Raw genomic sequence first — 15,867 nt, forward strand, 5'->3', positions numbered from 1 at the left:
TCTGGGTATTAACTTTGGGTCAATTGTCGCCAAACCATCTGTTGCATCATTATGTGTTCAAGAGGTCACTTCCAATAAGCCATTCATCTGCAAAATATCTGTCATCCATCTTGACCATCCCTGAGTCAGTACTTGCAACTAAATTTCTTCAACTTGATCTATGATTTCGTGTTGTAGGCTTGCCTACGATGGATCGCTTTATATCGACTTCAGCTCATTATCTAAAAATATGGTCTAGAAATCATCAGTACCTTGGGATCTGCATGCCTCAATGGCAGGTTTCTCGCCTTTGACGACAGGTTGCATCATTGACCTTCGATCAAAGGATTCCGTGACATGTTCGACATCAACACATTTATTCACATCTCATGGATTGTATTGGGTACTTTGAGAGCCATTGAAATCACTGGTGGTTTCTCTCACACTTGTTAACAGTTTACATCAGTGACTGGTAACCAAGTGGTTTCTACCATGTTCGACATCAACACATTCATTCGCATGGATAGAATCGTACTGTTTCGGGAAGTAGAAATGAAGACCCTGGATCTAGTTTCTACAATCCAGGCTGCAAGAAATTTTGTATTCATTATATGATGGACTATTCATAAACAGATGGTTGCGTCCATACTATGTCCACATGAGTCTATACTTGTGATGTATTACAAGATCACTCCTATATCAGAGTAGTAGTTAGTTTTCTAAGTCAGTTTTGATCTGAGTATGGGAATGCCTACCTCAGCGATGATATGATCTCATATATATATTTTGAATTGAATGTTTTTACAGGTTCCGACCGGGCTCTCCACAATATGATCCTCGAAATGATAAAGTACTTCACTCTTCCTAAATGATAAATGAAATCCTCATCTACTACAGACTTAGTACTTTAGGGGGCAATCTGTTACACAAAAATATCTTCACCATGATTATTTGTAGTCAGTATGGGTCTATCATCACTTGTACTGTCCTCCTAAGCAAGTCTCAGACTTGAGCTCTTCAAGTCAAGCTTTGAAAATGAGAGAAAGACATTGAAAATCAACAAAGCTCTGGTTATGCACTTTCTCTCACTATTGCCTGCGGTCCCGCACCTCCTGTTTACAAAAACTGTGGACCTGCCCGCTCTGTCCCTAAAGGAGTGAGTGCGGACCCCTGTGAAAGTAAAAAAGGTGAAAGTTTATTCTAAAAAACTCACTTTGGGTTAATTCTAGATGATTCTAGAAGGAATTTTGACGTGGATTGGCCGCTCTTAGGTGGTTCATGCATCCCAAAAGAGAAGGAGCTAATCCCTTGATGAGAGGAGCTATCCCTTTGAAGGAGGGCTTTATCCCTTTGAAGGAGGACCTAGTAACTTCCCTCCATTGCACTATAAATTAAGGCATTGGGCTGGTTGCTAGAGAGGTTAGAAGCTGAACATTTTTTAGGGTAAATGCTGGTGGAATTGAGACTTCCTAGTTAAGCTTGAGAGGAGAGATCACATACCTTTTTGGCTTCATTGGGAAGAGAGTGAAACTTGTCAAAGTAGAGGAGACTTCTTGTTGGACCCTGGGAGGGGCTTGTATAGCGTCAAGGCACAAGTTGTAAATTTCTTCTTTGATTTGAATTAATACAATCAGATTCATTTTTCTCAACAAATTGTCTTATGCCATTTGTTTCACGAATTCCTTGATCTTCATGTTAAATATGGTTTATGATATTGGCTTTTCAGGTGCTATTTAATTTGTTAGCTTGTTTGTGTTTGCAGATTCGCAACAAGGGAGCTCATTTGGATCGAAGGAGCGAGGCTTCCACAAACTTGCATTGGACCCAAGGTAGGCCTAAAACACTTGTTTGCCTTTGTTTATAAATGCATATTTAGAGAAAGATAGTTTGTGATTGGTTTGCTTGTCACTAGGTCTCATTAGATTCTAGGAAGGTCTATCTTGTCCGCAAGATCGACTCATTCCGTGTGACACTAGGAAAATCCACTATCAATCTAGGAAACCCTCCATGCCAATGACATATCATAACCAAGAAATCACATGCATGTGCCATGCATGCCAAAACTAGTGAGGAAAACATACATGCAACTCGGTACCTTCAAGAAAAACGCGGTGTAGCTATTGATCTTGATGTACTCTTGTGCTTTCCTACTCTTCCTTTGCCTCATTTCTCCAAAAATCCAAGTATGTCACACTCTCTAAGAGTGCTCCAAGAAATCTCTAAGTATCCAAGAGTATGAGAGAGAGAAGAGAGAGAGAGAGCTCCAGAACTGAATTGACCAATCTTACACTGACCAAGCCTGCCTTTTTATAAACGAGGCCTCGATTTTCTTCATTTTCCATTATTTTCCTTCAATTTCCTCCTCACATGCAACCTCTGACCTTTCACCTTCCTTTTCTCCTAATTTCCATTATTTTCATAAATAAAAGGCTAATTAATTCCTCATGCCTTTCCAAAGCCTTTTCCATTGACTTTTACAATTTCCTTAGCCATAATAAACCGAATGAACACTCACTAGGATGTTTTTCCCACCATTCATCTTGGAATACATGTCCCATGACCATGGTCTTACATATCTTTACATGAATTTTTAACGAGGGTTGTTACAGGTACCACTTACCATAAATGGAAAGGATTGTACCTATCCTATTATCTATTGATCTACCCAACTTGACCCTCAAGAGTCAGTGGTAGAACGCCTACGTCTTTAGATTGAGTGGGATGCCACTTACTATAAACATTAAGGATAACACCTAACTCAAGAAGCCAACATCCATTGGCCAAATGGGTGGTAAAGACAAATGCGAACTGGGGTATACTATGTGTAGACCAAGATAGGGGAGATAAATATTCCACCCTATGGGTAACATATAGGGGTGATACCATATTTTCCAAAGATCCCTCAACCCTAGGAGCCCTACATCTCAATTCCTCACCCTAGGATCTCAACAGGGGGGAAGAGTTGGCTCAATGTCCTCGATCAGCCTGAACCCTCACTTGGCAGGGTCACATCAATCCATGCTACAATATGCTCGTCATCAATCGAAGTATGGAAAATTCGAGTGTATCCATATAAACTCATATCTCTATAAGTATATCTCAGACCACAATCCTTCTTATGCTTGATCATCAAATGCCCAATACCTGTCAAAAATATATCGTCAATATATGCAATTAAAATCAAAGTCATGCCTTGGACTAGTTTAAAATGGAGGTACATATTGACACTGCTTCTTGTGATATCAAACATCACCATGTAACTATCAATTTGGGCATAGACTTAGGGAGCTTGCTTCAAATCACATAGTGCTTTCTTCAATATTCTAATGAAAGTCTTCTTTTCCTGAACATCAAACCCCTTAAATTTCTTGACACATACTTCTTCCTTGTACCTTTCAAAGATATCATCTTCTTTAGGCTTCATCTTGTATAGCCTGTTAGAGTCCTATAGAGATAGGATTCATAATTTTGAAATGGAAAAGAGTAAATCTTGTTATATGGTACATACCTTTGCTTTCTGCAAATGTTTTCCATATTTAAATTAAAAATGTAAAGAGGGTATGTCCTAAAAGAAATATCAAAGGACAAGAAAAATAAAAAAAGGTTAAAAATAAACAAAATTGAAATATATATATATATATATATATATATATATATATATATATATATATATATATATATATATATATATATATATGAACCCCAAAATAAAAACAGACCATGAAAGTGTGCAAGTCCAAGTGCCACTACTCTTTACTTTACTGTCTTAAATGATGGTTGTGTGCATCTTGTCGTACATGCCACAACCCATGGTGATAAAACTACTTAATCTTGCTTATTTCATGCTTTGAATTTTATTTTTATAGTTAGAGAATAAAATCTGACCAAACAGCTTAATCTTGGCAGATCATTAGATAGGTAGAGAAAATAAAAGGAGCTCATCAGCTTAATCTGAGCCCTTGGAAGATATAAGGATAGAATTAGATAGTTTACTTTTCAAAAGAAAAAATAATGATAAGGGTCTGCTAGCTTAAATGCACCCAAATAAGTGAAGAAAAAATGTTAGGGTAAGTAATGGGTAAGTAGAAGAAAGGTTGCTAAAGTATAAAGTTGATTGGACAAAAGCACATTTATCATGCTTAATCATATGTTTCAATGTGCATGAGCAATTAAGAAAGAAAAAACAGAGGTTTACAAGTTGATTTAACTAACTCCCCCATTCATTTCATCCCTATACTTACTAATTTCCCCATCCACAAGTATGTTCTAGTACTAAAAATCCTTCAAGTCATAAAGGCTCAGAGCATTTCTCTGACTTTTGGTGGGACCGGACCCTCGGCTTAATGACTTATGGACATCAAGTGTTAGAATTCCCTTCATAAAAGTCATTTCCCTTCATTACCCTAATAAAACCCCTTTTCCTAAGGTTAAACTCCATTTGCCTATGAAAAGTAAAAAACCCCATGTTAAATTCCATTTCACTCAAAATACCCACAAAAAGATTTTATCCTAAGTATAAGTGTATGTAAAGGAAAAGTGCAAATATTACATTATACTTAGTATTATTTTCATTCCGCTCATTTCAGTTCATATTAATTTCTAACTTAATAATATAGCTCCCGATATACCCTTTTTCCTTGTATATAAATAAATACCCGTATATATTACCCCTACCCTTAGTTTAACTATAAACTATATTTTTACCCTATCTCCCCGACAAACCCTCTTAACTCACCAATTCTCTATAAAGTTAAGATAATCCCTCCATTAACCCCGTCTGATCATTTAATCCCATGTTTAAACTCCAAAATAATCACAAACCACCATTAATTAAAGCCCCGGGTCCCCCCCCCCCAAAACCTTTGCCCATTTCATCCATGCTAATCTGTCACCCGACTGCCATCCAATCGTCAGCACCCAAATCTAATGATTCATAGCCATATCAGGTTCACCTGATATCCGACCTTTACCCGCCCGATAAAGTGATATTTCCCAAACCCCCATCTACTACGTGTCAAGCGTTAAGGTAGATCAGGTGACCTCGCTAAGATACTGCCTCCTCAATAAAGTGGTACGATGGCTTGGGAAACCACCTCCCCGCCCAACCCGAAAAACTGCCCACTATTCATTCATAATTCACTCGCCAAAAAATAACTGTTGTTCAATAAAAAGGCCAAGAAGCCCTATTCGGCCTTTTTCAATCAATTTCTTTGTAAACCTCTGCAAGCCATTGCGACACCTTCAAACCCTGAAATTACCAGTTGACCTCAATTTCACTCTTGAAGAAGTTGCAGAGACCCCAATCAAGCTCTCAGTCCGTACCAGAGCCCTTTCAACCTTCTGCAGTTGTTGAGAACACCAATTTGAAGTTAATTCACCCAAATTCTAGGTATTTGAAGAGAAATTACCAGAAACCCTTTCAATTTGAAAATGTTCAGTCTTTAAAGTGTTTTAATTGAGTAAAATTAATTGAAATTACTTTAAAATTAAAGTGTGTGCCTGACTAAAATACCCAAACCCTTCTGAAAGCTTCCAAATTACCTTCAAACCTCTGATATAAACTTGTATAATTAAAATTCAAATCCACAAGAACTGAATTATGGCTGCCCCCATCGCCATGGATGTCAGACCCGTGTCAACCCCCCATTTGGACCTTGATCACCTTCCCCTAGCAGACAGGGATTTTCAAATCAAAGACACGGTTGCCTATACACTCCCGCTCAAAATTCATTGTTGGAGTAAGGAAAAATATCTAAACCATACTGATGACATTGGCCTTTGGGAGTCTAATTTTCCCAAATACCAGTTTCCAAAAATACATGTCTTTCCTGATATTGTTCATCTGTGCCATGCTTGTTACATTCCCAGCCAGAGAGTTATAATGTCCCCAGACCAAAAAGTCTTGTTTACTATTACAGTTGAGTCAATCAATGAAATGTTGCAAGTCCAACCAGGTCCAAACCTGACCCCACTCTCCATTGGGGATTTGTTAGACCAGTACACCAAATTGAGTCCATCTAGACTAGCCCAAATATTCCAAACTTTCATTGTAGAGGAGCAACACATTCCTACAGATGCCCCTCCATATGTTTCTACCATTTTATTTGAAAGGGGAAAGCACATTGTAACCATGATATCATGTATTCTGGGCTATACCATAGATGAATACATTGATGAGCTCATCCTGGCCTTCATGTCCATTTTCACCCCAGGAAAGCCTCCTACTACTTTGTACAATTATGCCCAGTTCATAGCTGAAAGGATGCATGAACAATTTACCAGAATGCACAATGAGAGAGTATTCAAGTACTCATATGTACTTTACCACATGTTTTTGTATTATCAGTCAGATAGATTTCCCTTCACCATCCAGAAGCTGGATACTAAAGGCTAGCCCAAGTCTGTTATATTTTGGACACCACTATTCCACAGGTATTCATCATCATACACCTACACAGACTTCATTGACTCTTTTGTCCATCTAGTCATGACCATGCTGACAGGAAGCCCTCCACCCAGAATAAGCCAAGAAATCAAAAGAGTGCTCCAATTGTCCAAACAAAGTAAGGTGGGAGATTGGTACCTTTACCAAAATCACACTGAAATAAGAATCTATGGTTGCCAACTTGCCCCGTACAAACTGCCCAAATACCTCCCCATGAGGTTATTTTCTCTAGAATATTATAGGAAGATAATGAAATCTGATGATATCAACTTTGTCTCAGCCAAGAAAAGGACTCAGTTCAAGATCAAAAACTAGTTAGTCCCTTTTATTTGCAATACTAGAGAGGCAGGAGAGGAAACAAATCAAATTCTGCAACAAATGAAGTTTAAGAACAATTTCATGTGGAGGTATGACCCTCAAGGGTTTATAACCAAACTAAGAAAAAAGGTCAAATTGGGACCTTACATTCATCACCCTATACCAAAAATAGAGAGATATGCCAACCAATCTGAGTGGTTGGAAAACACTCTCATAGACAGGGATAGTACAAAGGTAGATGTTGAAAATACCTTGTTTGATTTAGAGAAACAACTTGATGAAAGCTCATTCCTATAGGTACCAGAGCAAGAAGGAACCATGAGTACCCCTCCTGTTTTGCAGACTCCTCAGAATGAGGAAAAGAATCCCAAAAGGAATAGAGAGGAAGGCTCTAGCTCAGGTATGGACACTTCCAATGTACAGTATGAAGCTAGCCAGAGCAAAAGGCCTAGGCTCAATCCTATTTCAGAATAGGAAGACATAGAAGGCTCAGTAGAAATAACTGATACTGAGTTAGACATGAGAAAAGGCACAACTCCATTTGGAGAAACACAGGAGCCATCTACATCAAAAACCCAAATTTTAGAAAGGCAGCTCAGTGTAGAAGTCTCCTCATTCAATAAGCCTACTGATAGAGATAGGGACATTAAGGACAGGTTCAAGGAGATTAAAATGAGAAATGAGAAACTGAAGGCGGAATCCTATGCACAGTATTTCAAGATTACACCACCTAATCAAAGTAGGTTGATGTTAGCTTTTGACATCAAGGAAGGAAAGATGAAAATGTCCTTCATAAAGCCAATTGTACAACAACTGAGAACATCAGTAGATTTCAAGAAGATAGACTTTGAAGTATTGGCAAGGGATATTCATCCCGTTGACCAGATTGAATTTCACAAGCAGGCTGGAGAAATGATTTACTCCACCCTTATAGGAAAGGCCATGGTTGCACATCAGTTGCAGAATTCATTGAATAACATTTTGACCCAGTATCAGTTGGAAAAGGCCTCCTCACAGGCCAAAGACACCAGAATCAAGTCTTTGGAAGACTTGGTAATTGAATTGGGACATGATCCCAAAGACATCAAGGCTACTGAAAAATTAATAAAAAAGAAGAATGATGACATTGCAGCCCTCAAGAAACAGTTAAAGATACCTCAACTACAGCACCCCCAGACACAGGAAGTCTTGGAAAGCTAAACTAAGCATGAAGAGTTAAAGGACTTAGTCATTAAAATCAATGATGAGTTGAGGCAGACATAAAAGGAGTTGGACAACTTAATACAATTAAAACAAACTGATCTTGGTACTACCTCAGTAAATTTCATCCTAGTAATTACCATGGTGGTTCCTTCCACATTGGCAGCCTCATTGGCTCCTACAACTCCAACGGCCACAGCACTACCGGTTTCTACAACATCTACATCAGAAACAGGTACATCAAGTGAAGAAGAAAGAAAATTGGTTAAAGCTATGGAAGAAATGTCCATACAAACCACAGATATGAATAAGCTCAAAGAGAAAGTGACAAGCTTGGAAACTGATTACAAGCTTGCCAAAATCATGCACAAAGAAGAAGTGCAAAAGGCTACTAGGATGAGTGAAAGATTGAAAGCCCTGGAAAAGGACTTAACACTGAAAGAACCCCTTGGGTAGGCTAAGGAACAACTATGGTCCAATATCATTGACTCTGTCAATGATATTTGGCCATCTATTCAGGTGATTTTCGAGCAAATAGATTTGATAAAGCTGGCTATAGAGGCCATCCAGAAAGTAAAAGTAGAATTAGGACAAATGCCAGAAGAGGCTGCCAGAATTATCCAATTCCTTAACACCAAGAATAAGTATGAGCTACAAGAATTGGAAATAGAGGACATAACAGAGACAATTTTGGAGGTCAAAAAGGTCCTCTCCAAGAGGAACTTGATGCAAAACTTGGAGGATAAGTGTCAGAATATGCAGCTAGTCGTTGAAAGATTTATGGCTAAGTTCCAGATTTTGAGAGAAAAGGGATTACCCAATCCCTTAGTGATAAATGCTAAGCTGATGACATGGGAGGATTACAAGAAGAAAACCAGAGATGTAGCAAAAGATTAGGTAAATACATCATCAATGTAGGCATTTCCAATAGGCAAAGTACTCTACCAAACATTTGAAAACTTGTTTTACCTCCAGCATGAGGTAAAACACTTGTTTATCAATAAGACTACTTTTTCCAAATACACAGAGGCAAATGAAACATATAGAAAGATGCTAAAAATCCAATTACCTGATGTTGAAACATGGGAGAAATTAACTGATTTACTATAGCAATATGCAGAAAAAAGGTTAATGTATAGTAAAAGTAAAATAGCATGATAAAAGGATGTTGACAGATCAGCAGAGTCAAAGTGTATTAGATGAAAGGCTAAATTAAATGAAGCATCTAGTGTGAAAGATCAAACAACAAGGTAGATTAAAGGGAAAAAGATCAAAGCCAACAGAACCAAAATAAAAGGGACAACATGAAACAGTTCAATAGCCGTCTCTATCTTCTTGCATGAAGATATTTATTTTTTCCTAGATTAGTTTTGAATACAGTTTCAGATATTTTGTAACTCCATTTGTATAAATACTTCAAAATTAGAAGTATGTGGTGTGGATTATATTAGACATTTCTATAGACATTTTGATCAGAAGACCCAGAAGGTTATTGTATCATTTGCTGAGCCAGCAAGCTGGATTGATAAATAAAGATCGGATACTTCCAAGGATTCATGTGTTGAGCGAATTTTAGATAAGTATTTTCACGTGTTATTGTTATTTTTCTCAAGTTATTAATAATCTTTAATGTGTTTCTCAATCCAAATGTTATAACTGGAATATTACTTCAGAACTTGTTTAATCACACTCTGTCTTTACAGTTATACATTTAAATGTTTTCTGCGGATATCTAAATTAAAGAATTCTTAATTTCTCTTTGGTTTAGATTGATTTCTTGAATATCTAGGTTAATGGATTCTTAATTTTCCTTTGATCTTGATTATCCATTCATTCCTCATTAATTATTCGGGTCTGAGAACCATTAACTGCTCTCTCACCCCGAGTGAAACCATTTCACCCCTCTATCTCAAAGATCTAAAAAATGCTCTGCTATCTTGCCCTTGGAACATTCCCTTTAGTGAGTTAATCCAAATTTGCTTCCTTATTGTTTGACTCCATAGCCTAATGGTCTAAAAGACATCATTTTATCCATCTGTCTAAGCAGATCCCACCACCCAATATCAAACACAAATAAAAAACCCCTTGAACAAGCATAACTAGCCTAGAAACATCTTAACTAAAAGAAAGTTAAATTTTAAAGAGAGAGCCCTCTCTGATGAGCATTAGGAAGGTTAGGTCCTGATCTCCAAAAGAGGTTTGTGGTTACCTTTGGTTTTTCTTTCTTTTTACTTCAAAAGAAATATTAGAGTGATAACATAGCCATCTTGAAGTTTCATCTTGCGGTCTTGGAAAAATATCCCAAACATCTTTCTTTATAATCAATTATTCGGCCAAATATCCTTCCAAACTTGTTCTATCACTGTTACTTTATCATGTTCAGAATTATCATTGTTCTTGATCCTGTTAGAGGGAAATTGTCCCCTGGAATTCCTTTTATTTTGGTGCCATTTCTCACCTTAATGATTGGTGTTGTAGATATTTCCTAGAAAAGATATTCCAATGACACTATATTGTTCTCCCATTCTAGATCCCAAAGTAGAGGCATCTTTCATTCAGGATCCCTTTAGCCAGGAGAGGACCTTTCCATTAATCAAGACTATTCTCATTCCTTTATCTTCCAAGGAAAAACTATATATCAAGTTCTTTAATTCTGGAACATACATTAATTCATGAATAATAATAAATTTCCCATAGTCCAAATCAAAATTGACAGTACCAAAGCCCATCATTGACTATGTAGAGTTGTCCCCTAGAATAATATTCAAACTTGTCTCCCTCTCAACTATATTTGAGAGAAATTTCTTATACTCGATGAGGTGTCTAGAAGTCCCACTATCAGCCAGACAACTATTGTACAAATATGGTGGAGAAGAACTAGAGAGGGTTGAAATAAGAATATATTCATATTGGCTAGTAGCCATGTTACTTTCATACTTGGAGTTTCTTGAATTCTTTTGAGGATGAGGACTTTCTTCATTATCATTTGGAGTATCTTTTCTTTTTCGATCATCACTCTCTCTTCTATCATCTCGTCTTCTCTTATCATCGCTTCTTCTTCGATCGTTGCTTCTTCTTTTATCATCATACCCATTGTTGTTGTAGCTTCGATTGGATCTCGGAGAATCTATCTTTTTCAAATAGTCTCAAGAATGGTAACCACACTTGTGACAATTATAACATTCAACATCCCTTGATCTTCTATAAGAGTACCTTGAATCGGGAGAGGACCTATTCAAACCAAATGATGTCGCAGACCATAGGAATTTCAAATTAATAATTAACACACAACATAAAACTAAAATCCACATGATACGTATGCACATAAAATATCAAAAATAATTCATTAAAGAAATAAGGTATTTGCAAGAGAACTTATTGCCCTAATAATTGGCCTCTCATTCCTCATTCTCCTTCACTTACATGCCTCATGGACTCACCTAGATTTATACAAGTGGACCTGAACCCAAAGTAGGTTCTAGATCCCAAAAAAACTCCCACAATATCTCTCATGATCCATAAAAAATCTCACCTAATCCCTTATCTTTAGATGATATCTATAACCCTCAAATCTCTCAACTCTTCCAAATACTCTCAAACTTTCTCCTAATTACAATAATTCTCATTTTCTCTGAAAACTATAGGAAAATACATTAAATAATTAAATCCTAACTTAGGAAACCAACTCCTTTGGTAACATGATACCCTAGGTTAGATGCTCCTACATCAAACTGCCTAGGTAAAAGAAAATCATGGTCTCCCGACCATATGTTTTTATAAGTTGATAAAACTCCTCCTGGATCCCAAAATTTCATTTGTAGTAAATCAGTTTCTCTGTCATGTTGTTGGTGTTATGTGGTTGTCTTTTTCTGTCTTCCAGGATTCCAAACTTTATTATGTAATTCTCCTCCTTTTTTGTTGTATACTTGAGCAGTCAAATGTATCATTTTGTTGTCTTTCTGCTTCAGCTCACAATATATTGGTTTGTGTAATTTTTCCATTAGTTTCCTTAATTCTTCAATATCATCATCCAATTTAGTTTCTAATTGAATTTTAGTGTTATTAGTTTGAAATATAAATTCACCATCTCCAACATTAAATTGCAAATTATATTTTATCTTAGGTTCCACATTTTTTATGCTTGAACATTTCTCTTCTTTATCTGCAACTTGATTGGGTTAAGGTTCCCTTAACATCTTTTGTAGCAATTGTAGTTCTTCTTCACATTTAATTAGCATTTTCCGGTAACTTTCATAAATGATTTCAAAATACTGGTCTTCATCCTTTCATGAAACAAAACCATCATATGCAATACATTCTGCATCCACCCACCAATTGTTAGATTTAAAACCAACATAATTGTTATCTTCCATCAACGATTCAGTCATCCTCTGTGGATCTTCTAAAGAGCTTGTGGCGACATCTATGGGAATCAAACCCATTTTCGAATCAACATAATTCATTTCATCATCATCATCCTCAAGTCTAAGCATTGTTCCTTGTTCTGGTTCACAAATGCATACATTCATCTCTATTATCTGGAGTTTTCCTGATTCCCTTAACACAATTTTCAACTTGTTCTTTTGTCTTCTTGCAATCAACTACTTGATTGGCCATCTAGCTATATTCTTCATTATCCATCCATGTTTTTGAGTTTTTAACAACTCCATTAACATGTCAAGTTGTGCTTTCAACTCAATGATCTCTTTCTCGAACTCTTCATCATGTATGGCAACTAGTATGGCATCGTTGTGGCTTTTTCCTAGATTTTGCAAATGACTATCCATAATCGTCTTAATCTCCTTCTTCCCTTGTATAAGCTCCTTTGTACTCTGCTTCCTTTGTTGCAAATAACTACAATATCCCTTGTCCTTACAATACATTGACCAGACTTTGGGTGTCGGGCTCTACCGATCATGCACCCATTACATTCAATGACTCAAACTTAAATGCACTTTTGACTTGACTTATGACTCTTTAACTCCAGACTTCTAATTTGGAATCAACTCTTTACATTAATGGACCTTGGGTGTTGGTACAACTGAAAATTCACCCTTCTATACAATATATAAATATCTTCTTCATGACTCAACTATACTTGACTATCAATTATTCATGCATGTTCTTCCTTGTTAAATTTAGAAATTAATTCTTTAATTTATAATCAATTCATGTTATTCCATGCATGGTCAACTTACCTTTGACAAGAAATACCACACTACTTCCTCCTTTGGTTTGAATGGAATTTGGACTTCATTACTCCATCGTTACACAATTTCTACATGTGAAACTATGTACATTCTTTCTTCCATCCGCAAGCTAGGATTCCATATTTACTTTGGAAAATTTTCCTTTAAATATTTTAAGTCACTTCTTTGTTCCTTATTGACATAAATGTAGGCACTTTTGAACATGACTTTAATTTGACTGAAACAAACTTCTCAAACCATCAACTTAACTTTAAAATTCTCGCTTCCACTAAGTCTCTCCATAACTCTATCATTCTCACGATTTTTTTTTATTTTTTATTTTTTTTTTTTATGCCGCTCCTCCTTAATAGTTCTCCTAGTAATTACAATCACTATGAGTTCTATTCAAGACGATGATAAAAATGTCACTAGAAAAGGAAGCTCAGGAAGTATGGAATAAATATTGGAAACCCGGGCCCAAACAACTCGTAAGAAACCTTTCAAGAGTGGCATTTCACCATATTCTTCTACAGTTATTGGACTGCATACAAAATCATGAATATGAAATTGAAGAATATCACAAATCTCACCGATATTACCATACTTCTCCATCCATATGCCAAATTAAACTTTTTTAGTGAAAATTAGTAACGTGTCATAGATATGAATCAAAAGTCTTCAGCGTTGTTGTATTCTTTGGCTAGCTCTGTATGCTGCTACAGGCCACAATGTTGGGAATCACGATTTTTGTTAGACCAAAACCCGAAGGTGTTAGTCAATGATCACATCGCCAAAGATAAGGATCCACGAGAGCTGGTTAGTCCATGTCACGAAACACATGAGGAGCATTTGTTTAGCCAATGTCCAACAATCTCCCCCCCAACATGAGCCCGGTGTGTATCGAACTCGTGACATACATTGTGATAACACTGGTTGGGAATCATGATTTCCATTAGACCAAAACCCGTAGGTTTTAGTCAATGATCGCATCACTAGAAATAAGGATCCATAAGAGGCAGTTAATCCATGTCACGAAACACATGAGGAGCATTGGTTTATCCAATGTCCAATACACAAGAATGCTTCAAGCTTACGCAATACTCCAATAGTCTCTTCACATTATAGGTCCATGCATTAATGTCGGTTGCGTTCCTGCTACAAGTTTCTTTTCACTGACAATTATTCCAACACTCTCTCCTTAATTCAACAGTTTATCTACACTCTAGCACATGATTGGACACACACACTAAAATAACTCCCACCGAATTGGTCACTGTTCAACGTAGGTTTTGTTATACACATACTTTAATTTAGTTGGAATGGCTTTCTAGATGCTTTCAATGTTCCAAAGCCTACATGCTAGATCATTGCTTCACAAATCTACAAACTTTATTTCACAATCAATATTCGATGTTGGATATTTTATGTTGAAAAAGATGGATGGTTTCCCATGCAACTACTTGTCTGACCATCAGTAAATCTCCTCCAACGCAAATGTGCCCACTCACAATAGGCACACCCAATCACATATCTTTTTACACAACTACCAATTTCAAACTCTTACTCTTAGAGCTTCAGTCTCAGACAACACAAGTTCTGGTACAAGTCAATGAAGATTCAAGATCCCTAGAAATTGATTCGTGACTTTTATAGGATTTTCTTCTGATCCCATTTATGAAATTCCATGTGCCAATTCACAACATCTACCACACATATCATACATCAGTATACACAACTCCATAATTTTCTACATTTGACAGACTTCACAACTCGTTGCTACAGTTGTAAGTTTCCACAAGTCTTCATATGAACAACCAGTCTTCCTTCTCTACATTCAAAAATTAATCGATGAAATTTGCAGTGTCTAATATGCACTCAGATACCAATAACTATTAGAATCTACAACAATATGTAAAATCTCTATATCCATAAGACTGGTCCAATTCCTCCCATGCAGGTTTGTAGCAAAATTTAATAAATCAAATCCTTCCTTTGTTCTCAGCTAGGCACTTGTTAATTATTCTAACAACACTCAAATTCACCAATTCCATGATCTCTGCAATAGAGAATCTTCACAATGATTTCACAATCACCACCAATTCTACTGTTGCACACTAGTTTTCAAACACATGCATGAACTATGTTCAAATACAAGTTTAATTTGGCATCCAAGCCTTTGTTGCTGTGTTTGTTACCAATACTCAACTCTAAAATTCAATTCAATCCAATACTTTTTTCACATTGGAGTGATTATCTTTCTCAATTGATTCCCTTCAATGATTTCCACAATCTGACCATGGCACATTCCATCCACGCAAGCCATACTCTATTTCTCCATGCATTCTCAAAGGTGATTTCAAACCCTGCATAGCTCATTTAATGAACTCAAGCGAATCCTTCACGAATTCCAACTTGAATTCGATTTTTTCTCTATCCCTACAGAGTCTCCTTCTACATGTCCTTTAACTCCTGTTGACTACTATGCACCTGGATTTGAGCTTAGTGGATAGATCAACTTATAGCTTATGACACTCGCCAATTCCTTCTCAGACATTTATCATGAGAGTCCTTAATTTTCAGTCATCGTATTTTTTTCTTTAAGGAAGATGTGTTTCATTACCATCATAGCCAACCCTTGGTTATCCACGATGCCATCCAATCCTTGCAGAATTCATATCAAGTCTCTCCATGAATCTCCAAATCAACTCCTCTTCAACGCTCTGACATCTATCACCC

Source organism: Pinus tabuliformis, chromosome 4_2 (assembly GCF_031772625.1).
Source record: "Pinus tabuliformis cultivar Carrire ecotype Pingquan chromosome 4_2, CPIR1, whole genome shotgun sequence".
NCBI lineage: Eukaryota > Viridiplantae > Streptophyta > Pinopsida > Pinales > Pinaceae > Pinus > Pinus tabuliformis.